This window comes from Chinchilla lanigera, unplaced genomic scaffold, assembly GCF_000276665.1.
Source record: "Chinchilla lanigera isolate Chin_1 unplaced genomic scaffold, ChiLan1.0 scaffold00030, whole genome shotgun sequence".
NCBI lineage: Eukaryota > Metazoa > Chordata > Mammalia > Rodentia > Chinchillidae > Chinchilla > Chinchilla lanigera.
The window spans coordinates 5,282,150-5,297,126 of NW_004955431.1; the positions used below are offsets into that span (position 1 = coordinate 5,282,150).

Consider the following 14,977-nt stretch of genomic DNA (forward strand, 5'->3'; position numbering starts at 1 on the left):
TTTGTCACCACTGGAGAGGTTCCTCAGTATCACCTGGCACCACTTCCCACTCCTCTCTCTTCAGTTTCCTGGACACACATCCTCCACCTCCTCCCTTGGCCCTCAGCACCCTAACCCCACCTTATTCTCCGCCTCTTCTCAATCTCCATCCAGCTGACTGCTGCGCCAAGACAAAAGAAGACATCAAAAGACCTGCAAACAAGCTCACACCTGCACCAGGTGCCTTTGCTCTGCTGCCCAGGGTGCCTGGTGGTTGTCTTGGAGGTCGGCCTCCAGGTTACCACACCTCCTGCTTTCCCTTCTATGCCCCCCTAGCTCCTGTTCAGAGCCCCTCTCCAGACCTTGGCCCCAACCCTCTGCGTGCTAGAGTGGTCCCTGCCTCTGCCCTTGAATCTCTTCTCTTCTATACCCATTCCCTGGTGACCTCACCCAGTTCCTTGGAAATACCACCTTCCTTAGTCTAATCAGGGTGCTGTCACAAAGGATCTTAGACTGGGTAATTTATATGCAAAAAATTATTTCTCACAGTTTTGGATGCTGGGAGCTCCAAGATCAAGGTGCCAGCAGTATGACATCTGCTAAGGACTGCTTCCTACTTCAGAGAAGGTTCTAGCTTTCTAGGTGCCTTCTCACTGGGCAAACAGCAAAGGGGCTCCTTCAAGCCTCTCTTGTAAGGACAGTCATCCCAACAGGTCTGTCCTTATGACCTACTCACCCCCAAATCCCCACCTCCTAATGCCACTGTGGGGAGAGGGGTCTGCAGGCAGGGAAAGAAAAGAGTAAGGCCCTCATTAGGCTTTCTGGCAACTGCTGACTAGAAAGAGTGAAATCTTTACTGGAGGGAACCATTCACAAGAGGGGGGACTGACAAGCACAGCTCAGGGGAAGCCAGGTGCTTGAAACCAAGACAGCCACCCCACACCCCAAAAAGAATGCAAAGGAGACGAAAGGGCAAGCGGGATTACTAACTTAAAGGAAAATATATTAAAAATACGCATGTACTCCCACTCTAGGGCCACTATACTGCTACACAGATACACATACGTTCCCCTAGTTAAGCATCTCCCTACATTATCACTAAATCCAAGCAAACTTGTCTGTAGGACTCCTCCTAACCTATGAATCCCAAGGATAAATCCCTATCAGCACAGGGGCAGGAGGGAAACAAACAAAAACCCACCTGGGAATGTGTCCATTGGTGATGGTGCCTAGGTTAGGGTCTGGAGGCCTGGGCTCCATCTATGAAAATCTAGGGAGCAAATCAGTGTGTGACAAGTTCCAGGAATTGACCTGGGAGGGAGGGTCTTCATCACCTGAAAAAAGGAAGCAGAGGACACAGGCCCGAGTTACCTGGGGGTGGGGCTTGCCCTCACCTCTAACAGGGCAGCTTTCTTTCTTCCGGATTTTTTCCTTTCTTACAGATAAAGTGTCTTCCTTTTTCCACTTCATTCCTTTAATTTGTTACTGTTGCTGAGTTTGCAAACCTGGTTGGCTGCGGAGCAGTGGCGTGCACCCCAGACACGCCATCACCTTGGGGGTTCAGTTCCAAAGTCGGAACTGGGACAGGGGCACCCTCACAAAATATTTACAGCCAGCTACTCTCAGACTCCACACTTACGGACCTAAATGCTTCGTTATCGCATCCCTTAGACGTTGAAGAGGCATCTCTAATTTAACTAGTCTGCAACAGCCCCTGCCCTGCCTTCCCAGTCTTTCCTACCTTACTGAATAAAACTTCTTCCTTGCACTTGCCTGGGGAAAATCTGGGCTCCAGCCTAGGTAAGAATCATTTCCTTTCAAACCCCCTGTAAAGATCCAACAAATCCTCCCACTTCCACCTTCCAACATCCATCCACTTTTGAGCAAGTTCACCTCAACCCTGGTCCAAGCCTCTAGCACATTTAATGTGCATTACTTTAAAAACTCCTAAGTACCTCTTGACTTCCGCTCTTACCACCTCCCCAAAGGTTATTCTCAACACAAAAGTCAGAAGCCCTGTAAGGGGAAGTCAGGTGTCATTCCTTAAAAAAGCCTCAGGGAGAATTTAAATCCTTACAGTAATCTGTGAGATGTCAAGACAATCTGCCCCTTCCATTCCTTCTGATCTCACACTCCCCCACCCTTACTCTGCTACTACCATTCTGATCTCCTTGTCCTTAAAGAAAGCAAGGCCAACCTCAGGGCCTCTGAGCTGCAGTAACTGCTCCTTCAGTTTAGAAATACTCCCTCCAGCATCTCAGACGCACATGCCTCACCTCCTCACCTCCCCCAGGTCTTTGCCCCAAGGTTACCTTCTCAGTGACTTCCCCCAAAGTGACCTATCTACACTGCAAAGCACACCCAACTTCCAATCATTCACCCCTGTCTTCTCCAGCGTATTCAAACAGTATTTATTTCAGAGGTTTGCTGTCTCCTCAGGTAGGACGTGAGTTCCACAAGCATAGGAATCCTTTGATTTTGTTCACTCCCCTATTGCATTCCCAACAACTTACATATTTGCTTGCTAAAATATGGGCTGCTAAACTTTCAGACAAATATTTAACATTCAGAAAGCAGCTCCTCCCTCCTTTCTCACTCAGTCTTTTATTCCTCTAATAGCAGTGTAAATATTACAGATAGCTAAGTCAGGTAGGACTATTATAGGCAGTCAGACAGGGTTAGTTCCGAGAGGGAGTCAGTGCAGAAGATGAGAACACATCAAAACTGTGCCTGGAGGTGCATCTGAAGAAGATTAAAGTCACAATGGCTAGATTTATATGCTTCCCTATGGGATAAACAGAAGCTTGAGATTACTGGTACCACTCTTTTGAGATTTCCCATAAATAAACCATTATCTCATTAGGGATGAGCCATTCTTTCCCACCCACTAAGACTAAAGACAAGACTAAGACTATATTTTATCCATCAAGGTTAATATGTCATCCGCGTACACTTGCTACATGACCAGCTTCCTGATTGGATCAGTATTTACTAAACGGTTATACCTGTAATCTTATTGGTTGATCGTCGTTTTTACCCACCGCGTGATTCTGCTCTACAAAACTTCCTTGGCAACCCTTTTGGGCCCGTCTCATCTATCAGGAACTACTCCTACTCCTCCTATTCCCCATTCCTTTTCTCCAATAAATTTTCCTATTATTAACCTCTATTGTTCCTTAGAATTCATTCTTTGATTTAGGGGAACACGAACTTGGTGCATCGACTATTTAGCAGGTTGGGAGTTACATCTATTTTCTCTCTCAGTTCGAGGTCCTATATCATAGGTTCAGTAATTTCCAGAGCATACAGCAACCTTGAGATAGGATAAAACAAAAATTTTTAAACACACGGAAAGACATAGAAATTGGGATTTTAAAATTGTACCTTTAAGAAAAACTTCAGCTTCAGGACACAAAAGTTTCTCAAGCCTTTTTCTCTTCCAGGAAAATTCACTCCAAAAAAAAAATTTTAAAGGTCTTCTAGACACAGTAAGTGTGTACACTGGGCTCTGGACCTGTCCTTTCTCACCTATAAATTGCCAAGGAAGCAATAATAGCAGATCTTAATTCCAAATACAAATAAATGGTTTGCATTCTGCCATAGCCTGCCAGATGGGTAACCTGACCTACAGGAGAAATGTAACCAGCAATGTAAAGTGGAACTTCAAAAATTAGATTTTTTTTTTCCCTTTAGAGATAAGCAGCTACTCCAAACTTCTTCAGGCCTAGGGCATAAACAGCTATCCCCACCTCTCCTCAGGTGGAATGAACAAGCAGAATATGCAATGCTAACTTCATTCTCTTAGGCAAGGGAGGGAGAGGTGAGTTTGCTAAAAAAAAATTAATAAAGAAATTAATTAATTGGGAGGTCTTCAGGCTGAGACAGTTCCAGAACCTTTGGTTATTATATAAGCCAACTCAATGTGAACAGCAAAACAAAGTTTAAACTTAGTCAATCAGAAACCACCAACTTGGCGGCACATGCCTGTAAAACCAACACCCTGCTGGGAAGCTGAAACAGAAAATGCAAGTTCAAGTCCAGCCTGGGCAACTGAAGATTTAGCAAGACCCTGTCTCAGAATTAAAAATTAAAAACAAAGGCTGGTAAGGTAGCTCTATACAAACAAAGGCTCTGGGATCAATCCCCAGTACTATGCAAAAAATACAATAAAACTGTTATGGTTGATACATTGTATCAACTTGGGGAGTCTAGAGGTTTGGCTAAGTGACTCAGCAGGAAGCCAGGGTGCTTACTTTGTATACATCCTGAGCCTGTGGAAGAGGAGGACATGGAAATTATGTGAGAGCTACATGCCTCTCAGGTGGGGGTAGCCTGTTTACAATGTAAGGCAGGGAAAGAGGCTGCTTGCCGCCATTCCTCCCTTTTGCTCTGGCTGCTTTGCTGTTCGGCTGCCATTCCCCTCTTTGCTCGTGTTGCTTTGCTACCTTCTGCCTCGGAGCCAGCCAAGTATGGACTGAAACCTCCACAAACTATAAGCTAAATAAACCTTTCTCCTTCCTTCATTTTGGGTGTTGGGTATTTTGTCTCAGCAACGAGAGAAAAGTAACCAAGACAAAAACACAACCAGAACCCCCAAATTAACTCTAACTAAGGACTTTATCAGTCAGAAACTGTCAAGCAATGTTTAAATATGGGACTTTCCACTGTAAGCAGTCATATATTTTCTGTTTTGTTTCCATGAACACTTTATAAAATATGTCCTCTCCCTATCCCCTCAGTGACCTGCTGGGTTTATGAATTGCTGTCTGCTAAAATAAACTTTTTAAGGTGTTCTTGTGCCTACATCTACCTTTTATGCTTGCTAGAGGAGAGAAAAAAGTCTGGGCTCCTGATGACCCATAACTATGAACCTACCATACAACCTGGGGCCACAAGACTTCATGAAGAGCTGTTGTTGTTTTGGGATTTGTTATACTACAATCAAATACAGTAAAATTCTAACTGATGCAAGTGTCAGATGCAGTAGAATGAAGTATGAGGAGCTCCGTGGACTGGTGAATATTTAAAAACACAGAAGTTAACTCTCTACAAATGGCCACAACAGTGAATCTGTAGTATCTGAACCAAAACAATGCTCCCTCCCACTACCAAGGTAGAGGTGGAACCCCTGCAGCCTGGTGCAGCGAGAGCACAGGACGCTGGGCCACCCCAGGACCCAGGCTGGGGGTTTCCACCAGGGAGGGGAAAGTCAGCAGCAGTTTTCATCTGCCCTTTCTGCCTGATGCTGATCTAAGTCCCAGGCAAATGAAGCTGAGAAGTGGGGGCTCCCTTTCCCTTCTTCCATCCAGCCCCTTCCAGCAGGACAAGGACTTGACCTTGAGCACAGTGCTGAGAATATTAAGGCCTCACTGCCTTTGCCCTGGCTTGTAAGGTAGTAGTGAGAGATCGAAACAGCCAGACCCTGCCCTTCCCTCCGACAGCCAAAACGGAGAGTGCTTTGATTGACAACAGCTGTCCCTCATGCCCATACTTGCTCCAGGAGATGTCTGCCCTAACCACTGCTGACTTGAATTTGAACCAAGTGGCAAAACTGAATTTGGACCAATCAGTAGGCTTGAATCAGCAAGTAGAAACCTGAACCAATCACAGGGCTACTGATACACTATATAAGCAGCACTTCCCTCATACTCCTTGGGTTGGTCTAGGAGAGTTTGCTCTGGCGTATTACACTGCTGTGCTGTAGCACAGGCTCTGTTCAAATAAAGCCTCTCTCGAGTTGTCTTGATCTGGGCAGTACGGGCCCAGCAGATCCTGAAAATCTACTCACAAAACTCGTGTAGAATGGGCAGAATAGAGACAGACTTGGGAGGCTGAGGCAGGAGGACCACTGCGAGTTCAAGGCCAGCCTGGGCTACAAAGTGAGCTCAAGGCCAGCCTGAACTGCCGAGGGAGACCCTGTCTCAAAAAGACCAAAAAAAAAAAAAAAAGAGAGAGAGAGATAGAGAGACAGCGAGACTGAGGGGGGAGGAGAGGGGCAGGGAGAGGGAACACTAAGGACTGTTGCTAATCTAAAGCCTCCAGAGACCCACAGATAGGCAGAGACTGGGGAAGCTGCCGAACAGAGCTCTGGCTAGCTGCCAAGATTAGCCCTGGCTGCCGAGAGCCACATGCTACAATGGTAAGGGCTGAGGGCTACAGGCTGGCCTGAGGCCCAAGGCTCTGCAGAACATCCTTGAAACCTAGGAGGAAGAGCCACGCCACTGCGGCTCTTGCATTCTGTACATGTGCAGCTGTGGCCACGCCAACGGTATGGAGGTTCCAAGCTACACCCTTCCAGCGTGGCGGTCCACCTGCATCAAATCCCACTGGAGATACAGTTCTGATGGTGAGGAGCGGAGAATCTGAGTGGCCCTAAGGAGGCAGCCCTAAGGTCCCACGGGAGGGCCAAGCCCCTTCCTTAAAACCTTTCTGCCTCGAAGGACCTGGCAATCAAGGCCTGGGGCGGGAACGTCAGCCTCACAGATCTCTCTAGCGCCTTTAGGATCACTCTGCTTCGGGACAGCAGCTGGCTTCCTTCCAAGCCTGCTACCTCACGTTTTCACCCAAGCACTTTTTTATTCTTTAAATTTTGACTCCCTTTGATTATAATTTGTCTTTATTCCTTCTCCTGTATTTTACTGTAAGCAATCGAGAGAAGCCACACAGCACCCTACACACTTTGCTAAAGCGTTGTTCCACTCAGTATCTTAGATTATCACATGCCTTCCACCAGGCATCAGGGCACCAACACAATTAACCCAAGTTCTTTGATGCTTAGTTAGAATGGTCTTTTCTCTGGTTTCACTAAAGACAGTGCTCACTGCTGCCTAAGACCTAACCAGACTGGCCTTTATTGTTCATTATTCTACTAACATTCTGATGGCAAATACTTAAGAAATCAAGAAGATTCAGGCTGTCTACAGCCCTCTTCTTCTGAACCATCACCCAAATCACCCTGAACGCTTCGTTCACAGCAGTCTAGGCTTTCTCTAGCCAACTCCTCCAGACTCTTCTAGCCTCGACCCAGGTTCCAATTTCAGGTACGTGTTACAGTAACACCCCACTTCTGCGTATCAATACCCATTTCTGCTGCTATTAGAAAGTAACAGACTAGGTGATTTATAAATAGAATTTCATTTCTCACAATTCAGAAAGGTGGGAATCCAAAATCAAGGCACCAGCAGGGCAGTCAAACACTGCCAAGGGCTGTTCTTTGCTCAAAGATGGCGAGAGAGGAGATAGGCATGGCTTAGGCTGGCCAGGAAAGAGGGATCCCAGGTGTAAGAGCCCCACCACCGACATCAAAGGTTCCAGTTTAATTCCCAGTTACCACCCCTCCCGTGGGGTTAGATCTTCATGTTTACCATTTCTGGAATGTATGGTTATAAACGCCCTGCCCTTCCTGGACTCCCAAAATGTATTGTGAATGCTCTACCCCTCCGGGATTCTCGGAATGTACTGTTCCTGCCATTAAAAAAAGAGTCCCCTCATTGTTACAGATGTGACGTGTTTGCCAAATAGGATGTGGTTTTAAGGGTTTAAAAACCGCTCTCGTCCCTGGATGGGGACTGGTCTGATCCATCCCTGCATGGAGGCTCTCAGGCAGTCCCTGGCCAGGAATAAAGGCTCGTCCTAAACTCCAATTGGCAGTCCATGCGTCTTGGTGTTTGTCACTCGGTACCATTTGGTTCGTTTCTGGTTGTGAGTCCAGAACACCAGGATCTATATAGCTCCGCCTCTCAGGACCCTGGATGTAGAATTTCTTGCAGGTTCCCACAAAATGTGGACAGCATAAAAGACACGGGACATCACAAGGAACCCACTGTCACAACTCTTCACCAAAGCCATCCTGTGTCTCCCAAACCAGGGTGTACTTTTATTTTTGCTTTTTTTCTCTTTTCCTCTTTTGTTCAGCCCAAGTTCACTGTGCAGAGCCACTTGCCCCCTTAACCCTTCACCCCTCACTTTTTTTCTTTTAAGGAGAAAAAAACCCGAAATTTCAAAACAAGATAATAGGAGGGTAACAATGATTAACACACTGCGTATTATTATCTTTAAATCAGTTACTCAGAGTACAAGAGCTTGGCGTCTAATTGTCTAAACAATATTAGCACAAACCGCTTCTCACTTTTCAAATTAACTTTTGGTACCATTTTTGGTTTGTCTCATTTGATTCTTTGTTCAAGGAAAGAAGGACCTGGAACAAGTTTACCTGGCAAGTCATTTGTAAAAGGAACCACCTGACGACATTTTTGACCAGCCAGCCGGGACAGTAAAGCTCAGGTACCCAGGAGGAGTGCACTGTGTGCCTTAGCCCCTACCCATGTTCAGCTTATCAACACTAAGAGCTTGCCTAAGACCATCGCCTCCGGTGTTTTGTGCTTACTTGTTTAAATGCAGATAAGTTAAAGACCTATGCCTGGCCCTGTGCAGAACAGCCTTTCACAATATTTAAAAGCCAATTAAAGTGACTGAGTACATAAAAACAGAGCTATTCCCATTTTTAGTCCTTTTCCCACCTGAGTAAATGCAAGCGATGTTTTTTTCCATTTGATCCAAGAGTGATTCCACTGGGTGGTTAAAAGAACTTTGCTTGGGAAGTCCTGACATTACCTCTTGAGAGTTAAAAGACTAGGCAAAGCCAACAAGTGGTTCAGTTCCCTTGTCTCTAAAAGTCTTGATCTGAAGACAAAGCCCTCATGGAGCTTTCTTCCATCCTTCTGTATTCTCATACTTTAGACAGAAACATCTGTCCAATCCTGTGCAAAAGTCTCACAAGAAGCATCTTGTGGACTTCGGGTCTCCTCCTCTTACATGGGATATCACCTGAAGGAAGCCAGGCCTAGCTGTCTCCTTTTTAATACAGGTCCCAAGACAAGTACATGGGGAATCTCTTGGACTTTGTCCCCACATTCTACCAACTTCACTGTATCCTTGATGAGTGGGACAGGTTTGATCCTGGCAATTTAAAACAAGAACAGCTTATCTACTACAGTGGCGTATTGTTATCCACAACACTACCCCCTCCCCCTACCACAGGGACAAGGTCTGTGGCCTGTTAGGAACTGGGCCACATAGTAGGAGGTGAGCAGTGGCTACAGCCACTTCCCCACCCCTCTCATTAATATCTGAGCTCAGCCTCTTGTCAGACCAACAGGGTCATCAGCTTCTTATGAGAGAATAAATCCTACTGTGAACTGCACATCCAAGGGATCTAGATTGCATGTTCCTTATGAGAATCTAATGTCTGATGATCTGAGGTGGCACTGAAGCTGTGATGCTACTACTGAGAAGTGTAATTATTATGTATTTCAAATATATACTAACAACAAGAAAAGAAACTAACACCCACGCCCAAGTCTGGGGAAAAACTGTCTTTGTAGAAATCAGTCTCTGGTGACTAAAAGGTTGAGGAGTTCTCGTCTTGAAGTCTAAGGAAGAAGAGGAGGGGAAAAAGTATAATAACCAATGGGAGACACAAGGTAATAGGAGAGATTTTAGAACAAGAGCGAAGTGAATGGCTTCACAGGCCAAGAAAGGGAAAGAGTGGAGGGGAAGAAAGAAAAGGGCCAATAAAAGCTCCAGACAGGTAGGGAGGAAGGACCCAACAGTACTGGTAGACGGCATGACCTTGAAAAAAGGGCAGGCATTCCATCTGATTCCAGAGAGGAGATAAAAGTAGGTTGTAGAGTAATTCTAAATAAAATTCGGGGAGCAAGTGGGTAAAGCCAGGCAGAAAGGTGAAGAAAAGCATAACCAGTGGGGTCAGCTTCCCAGCGAGGAAATCTGTTGAGAGTAAGGGGAGGCAGAGCCTGAGCTCCTTCAGGTGGTGACCATCTGAGAGCCACACCAAGTCAACAAAGGTGAGTGAAGACACTGACAGGCGCAACTAAGATATGAACTTGCTAGCAGCTCCAACTATGGGGCTGTCTGATTCCTGGCACTGGCAAAACTGCTATGTTCTCAAAGGGCAGATTTTGCAATTCCTGATTCTATGTGGTTGTGGGTACAGCTCAGTGGAAAAGCACAGGGTCTGATCTGTGGCACAAAACGGGGAGAGGAGGGGGATTTACAGGGGTGGAGGAGGGAGGAAGAAAAAACAGTTAAGTCATATTTGCCAGGCTGGGAACCAGCTCAGTAGCAGAGCATTCAGTTAGCGTGCTTGAGGTCCTGGGTTCCATCCCCAATACTACTCACCCCACAAAAGGTCAACACTCTAGCTTTGCTCTGTTCATATTTTCTCTTTTAACTTAGCTTTTTTAAAAAGAAAAACAAAACAAAACACCCTTCATACTGGAAGTGTAACTCAGTGCTAGAGCATTTGCATAGCATATGTTAGGCTCTGTGTTTGACCCCAGCATGATCGACAAACAGAAGAGCAAGACATTTCAGAATTTAACACTGGTAGAAAAAAACGCACTTCACTTGCCCATGATTCCAGTTTTCTCCTATAGATAAAAACGATACTGAAGTCCCCTGAACTAGGTACTTCCTTGATACATATGCTGTGAGCCTATGGCCATCCTTTGGGCTTACAGAAAAATGCAAAAAACATTTCAAATTCAGCTTTCTCACTCCTTTAGCTTACCAGCCTACTTAGAACTACACCCCGAGTTGGGACTCCCCTGGCCTCCAGCACTCTGGACACTGGGGCCTAGAAAGCCCGCTCTCTCTACAGCAATGCCACAGCCAATCAGAATAGGTAGAACTGACCTCCAGCTCTTCACGATTTTCATAGCCTCTGTGTGGATGGGGAGGATCGCTTTAAACAGCCTTCGGTGGTCTTCCAACTCCCACTGTTCCCCTTCCGCATTCAGCCTCCTCCCCAAGGGGGCCTCGGACCACTTCCCCACACACTACGTCCCGCCTGTGGGCTAAAGTCCAAACTGCTGACCTGACCAACAGGGCCTTCCACAATCAATCTCCAGCCTGGCCACGCCCTCCCAGCCCCCAAGAGCTGCTTTCCATTGCCACTGCTCTGGACCTTCACACACGCCGCCTGCAGCACCCTGCCCTCCATGCTACATGCCCCGGTCAACTGCTCTTCCCACACCGAGCGCCACCTCCCCTTCAAGTTCCTCTTGCATGCCTTGCTCCCAGGAGAAACAGATCCTTCTCCCCTGTGGGTGCTGAACTACGTACACACCTGTCTCAGCAGCTATGACGAACAGCAGCCAACCTCTGTTCGTCTTTGCATCCCCCAGCTGAACAGCACCAGAAAGCAGGTGTCCCCTGTTGTGGACTGAACACCGAGGGACCCAGGTTACCCGGTCACTGATGTCCCACAGAGAAGCCTCCAAGAGGAGATCATACATCATTCATTCATTCATTCAAGAACAGCGGTGGGGCTCCTTTTCATACTACAGAGAGTGACTTTTAAATGGTACAAACTTGGTCCCTACTTTTAAGAAGACAAGCTACATTCATTATTTTATATAAGAATACCAGGTGGTATGACCAAGTGTCAAGGAAGTTTGGAAGGTAATATCTTCCTAAGACAGAGCACTCTGGCCAGGACTCAGTCACAGATCTGTCTTTTATTAGCAAGTTGATTACTTTCTGCCTCAGTTTCCCTATCTGTAAAATGATGATGAATTCTGACCTCTCGTTTTACCGCTTCCCCTTCTCCCTCTCTTTGCTCCGGCCGCTCTGACTTTCTGACAGTTCCTCAAACACTAAAGTCATTCCCTCTGTACTATTTCTTATCACAACACTCCAACACAAAACAGGTGGGGCTTTCTTCACATCAACAATTCTCCAACCTTCCAGGCAGTGACTGGCTACCCTATAACCCGATTCAGTTCCAGCACTACCTGGTGTTAGCAGACAGTGGGTGAGCCCACTGGGTGAGGGGCTCAGTCCCATAAGACCCCCCCCCTCCCGCCTTCTGACACCAGTCATCAAATCTGGGGCACCTAAGCTTCTGAATGACTGGCTATAAGGCCAGGGCCTGTCCACAACTTTACAGTGAATACTCTGCTAGAGTGGCAACAGAACTCAACAAAGCATCTTACATACTATTACCAAGGTGGTGTGGAATGGTGCGGTTTGGTTTTTGTAGTACCGGGGAATGAACACCCAGACCCTCTGCGATGAGTGACATCCTCAACATTCATTTATTCTTTTGTTTATTTGAGACAGGGCCTCACTAAGTCAACCCTCAATCGCCCGGGGTTTGGTTTGAACTTGTGATCTTCCTGCCTCAGCCCTCCAGAGTGCTAGGATTACAGGCAAGAGCCATCATGCTCAGCTAGCCAGTTAATTTTAAAGGACATAACTCAGAAACAACAAATGGAAGAGAGGCACAAGGCACGGGGCAGGGAGAGCTGTGCAGGGATCCCACAGCCTCTCCAGGCACAACAGCCACCCTGCCAGGGTGTCGCCGTGTTGATCACCTGGACGCTCTCCACACCTGCTGCTCAGGGGTTTTATGGAGGTTCCACTGTATGGGCATGAATGATTAAATCAGTGGCCACTAGTGATTAACTTGATCTCCTCCCCAGAGGTTGGAGGGTGGGGTGGAAAGTTCTAATTCTTTAATCACAGGGTGGTCCCTCCAGCAACTACCCCCCACCCTAAAGCTATCTAGGGATCCATCAAGGGTCACCTCACTACAGAAACTCAGGTGTGTTAAATGAAGCTTATTATGAACAACAAAATAATGCTCCATCACTCAGGAAATTCCAAGGCTTTTAGCTGTGTCAGAAACACAGGACAAAGATCAAATGTGTACTTTAGATTACCACACTTCTACCTTAGGACTCGAGACCCAGAAAACTTCCCTGGAAAGTGAATCAGTCAGGTCTTTACTCTAGTGCCACCTCGGCCAGCAGTACTCTCTGACCACACACTTAAAATAGAATCTTCCTTCCTACCCAGGCTTCTATGCTGCTTCTTTTCTTCACAGCACTTACCAGTACCTGAAATAACACTATTTATTTATTTACTCCTTTTTCCCCTGTATTTCCTACTAGGATATAAACTCCATGAGGGTAGAGTCATGGACTTAGCTGGATCCCCAGTACCTAGGATTCCTGTCATAGTACTCAAAAAAATACTTATTGAACCAATGGTGACACAGAATAATAATACCTACGTCGGGGCTGGGGGTGAAGCTCAGTAGTAGAATATGTGCTCAGTTAGTATTCCAGGTCCAGGGTTCAATCACCAGCACAAATAACCAACCAAACACCCCACATGAGCACAAGACCCCAGATTCAATGCCCAACAGTGCCAAAGGGGTTGGAGGTGGTGAGGACTGAAGCAAAGAGTGCCCAGAGGGATATAAAGTGCTTAACACAATGCCTAGCACATAGTAGGTTCTACAACAACAGCTATGGTTATTATCAAGGAATCCAGAAGAGGGTGAGGTAAACGTGGGCCAAGGCAGTTACAAGCTCCTGAGAGGTTCCAGGTCTTGAGCCTGATCTGGAAGGATAAGGATTTTCCTCTCCAGCTGGGCATTTATCAGGGCTAGAAGTATCCCCTCCTCTGCAACAGCCACTCCTCCCCATACCCCAGATCAAATGCCGCCTTTACATGGTTAAGAATCATCTACCCACCAGCCTCTCTGCCCGACCATTAATCCCTTTATCTGGCATTTCCACACCACCAGAAGCCAGACATAATTTCACTATTACTAAAAGGCACTTGATAATACTTGTATCACTGAATTAATTAATTTCAGAGATGTATGGAAAAGAGTTAACCACCTCTTCAGTCCAGTTATCCAGGCCTAAGTGTCCATCCTAAAGAAATCCTCCAGTGCTGGCATTAAAAATCAAGTGCAAATGTGGTCATGTCCCACTGGGCATGATGGTACAGGCTGTAATCCCAGCACTAGGAAGGCTGAGGCAGGAGGATCGCCTCCAGTTTGAGGCTAGCCTGAGTGAGTTCAAGGACTACATTGCAAGAAAAAAAAAGAAAGGAAAAAAAAAGATCATGTCCACTCCTGAGAGAGAAAGCAGCAGCACCAACCGGAATGTCCACAGTGCAGAAACAAATTCTGGTGCATCAACCCTAGGCAAAGATTAAAGTACATAAGGCAAATAGTGAAACAATCTCAAAAATATATTAACTGAAAAAATTAGAAAATACATAGCACATGATTTTAAGTAAAAAAAAAAAATGTAAAAAGACACACACACAAAACCTAAAGATTTCTGTGTGTGTACACATACTATGTTATGCACTTTATCGCTCAATACCGCGCCTAAACATAGGCTTTCAGTAAGTACTTGCGGAATGAAGACCTACATTAAGAAAGCGACTGCAAATACTGCTTTTCACGCTAAGTATTTCGTACTGTTCGCATTAAGTGACCACAAAAAATGTGTTACACACAATTAAAGTGCATTCAAGTTACTTTTAAAACTGCAGGAGTTGGATATGGACCATACATTAGTTCAGGCACCAGACTGTAACTTCTTCGGGGTATTAGCTTTGAACAATGAAGGCTGTTACCCAGGACTCCACGTTCACCTAGCCCTTTGACGGCGTAAAGATGAACAGCAAACTTCGGAGTCGCCAACAGTTCTCGGACACCTGCGCCTTTTCCGGAGAGCCTCGCCCCGACCACCACCCGCGCACGCGGTCCCCGCGCCTCGAGCCAGTCCGGCGGCAGGCAGGGAGGTCCGAGCGCCCTCCGCGCGGCAAGGAAACTCACTTTCCGACTGGCCTCTGCCCCGGCTGGACCATGCCGCCCCGGCTCCGGCATCGTCCCCTGAAGACACCAGTTTGTTGTCGCTGCTGTTTTTCTCTCCGATCGGCCCAGAGCCCAAAGGTCACCCGGTGCGAGGCGCGGGGAAGAGGAGCGCGACGTACAAATCCTGGAAGGAGAACGGTTGTGTCGGCATCGCTCCGGTTCGACTCCAGCCGGAGGGGTCTGGAACAGGTCCTCGGGTCCGGGACCGAGGCGCCACTCCAGCCGGGGGGCAGTGAGGGGCGAGGGGCGCGCGGGCCGGACGCTCACCGCCGCCAGCCGGCACCGCCTCCGGCG

The 14,977-nt window shown here is 46.8% G+C and overlaps 1 protein-coding gene across 1 annotated transcript in view; it reads right to left on the minus strand.

Moving 5' to 3' along the window:
• Atp7b (ATPase, Cu++ transporting, beta polypeptide) overlaps positions 1–14,971 on the minus strand; it is a 68,726-nt gene extending 53,755 nt beyond the window's left edge. The window contains exons 1-2 of the mRNA XM_005387612.2: positions 14,645–14,971; positions 1,181–1,313 (exon numbers count right to left, since the gene is read on the minus strand). The gene's annotated coding sequence lies outside the window, so the exon portion shown is untranslated. The remainder of the gene's footprint in view (positions 1–1,180; positions 1,314–14,644) is intronic.
• Positions 14,972–14,977: the final 6 nt, after the last annotated feature.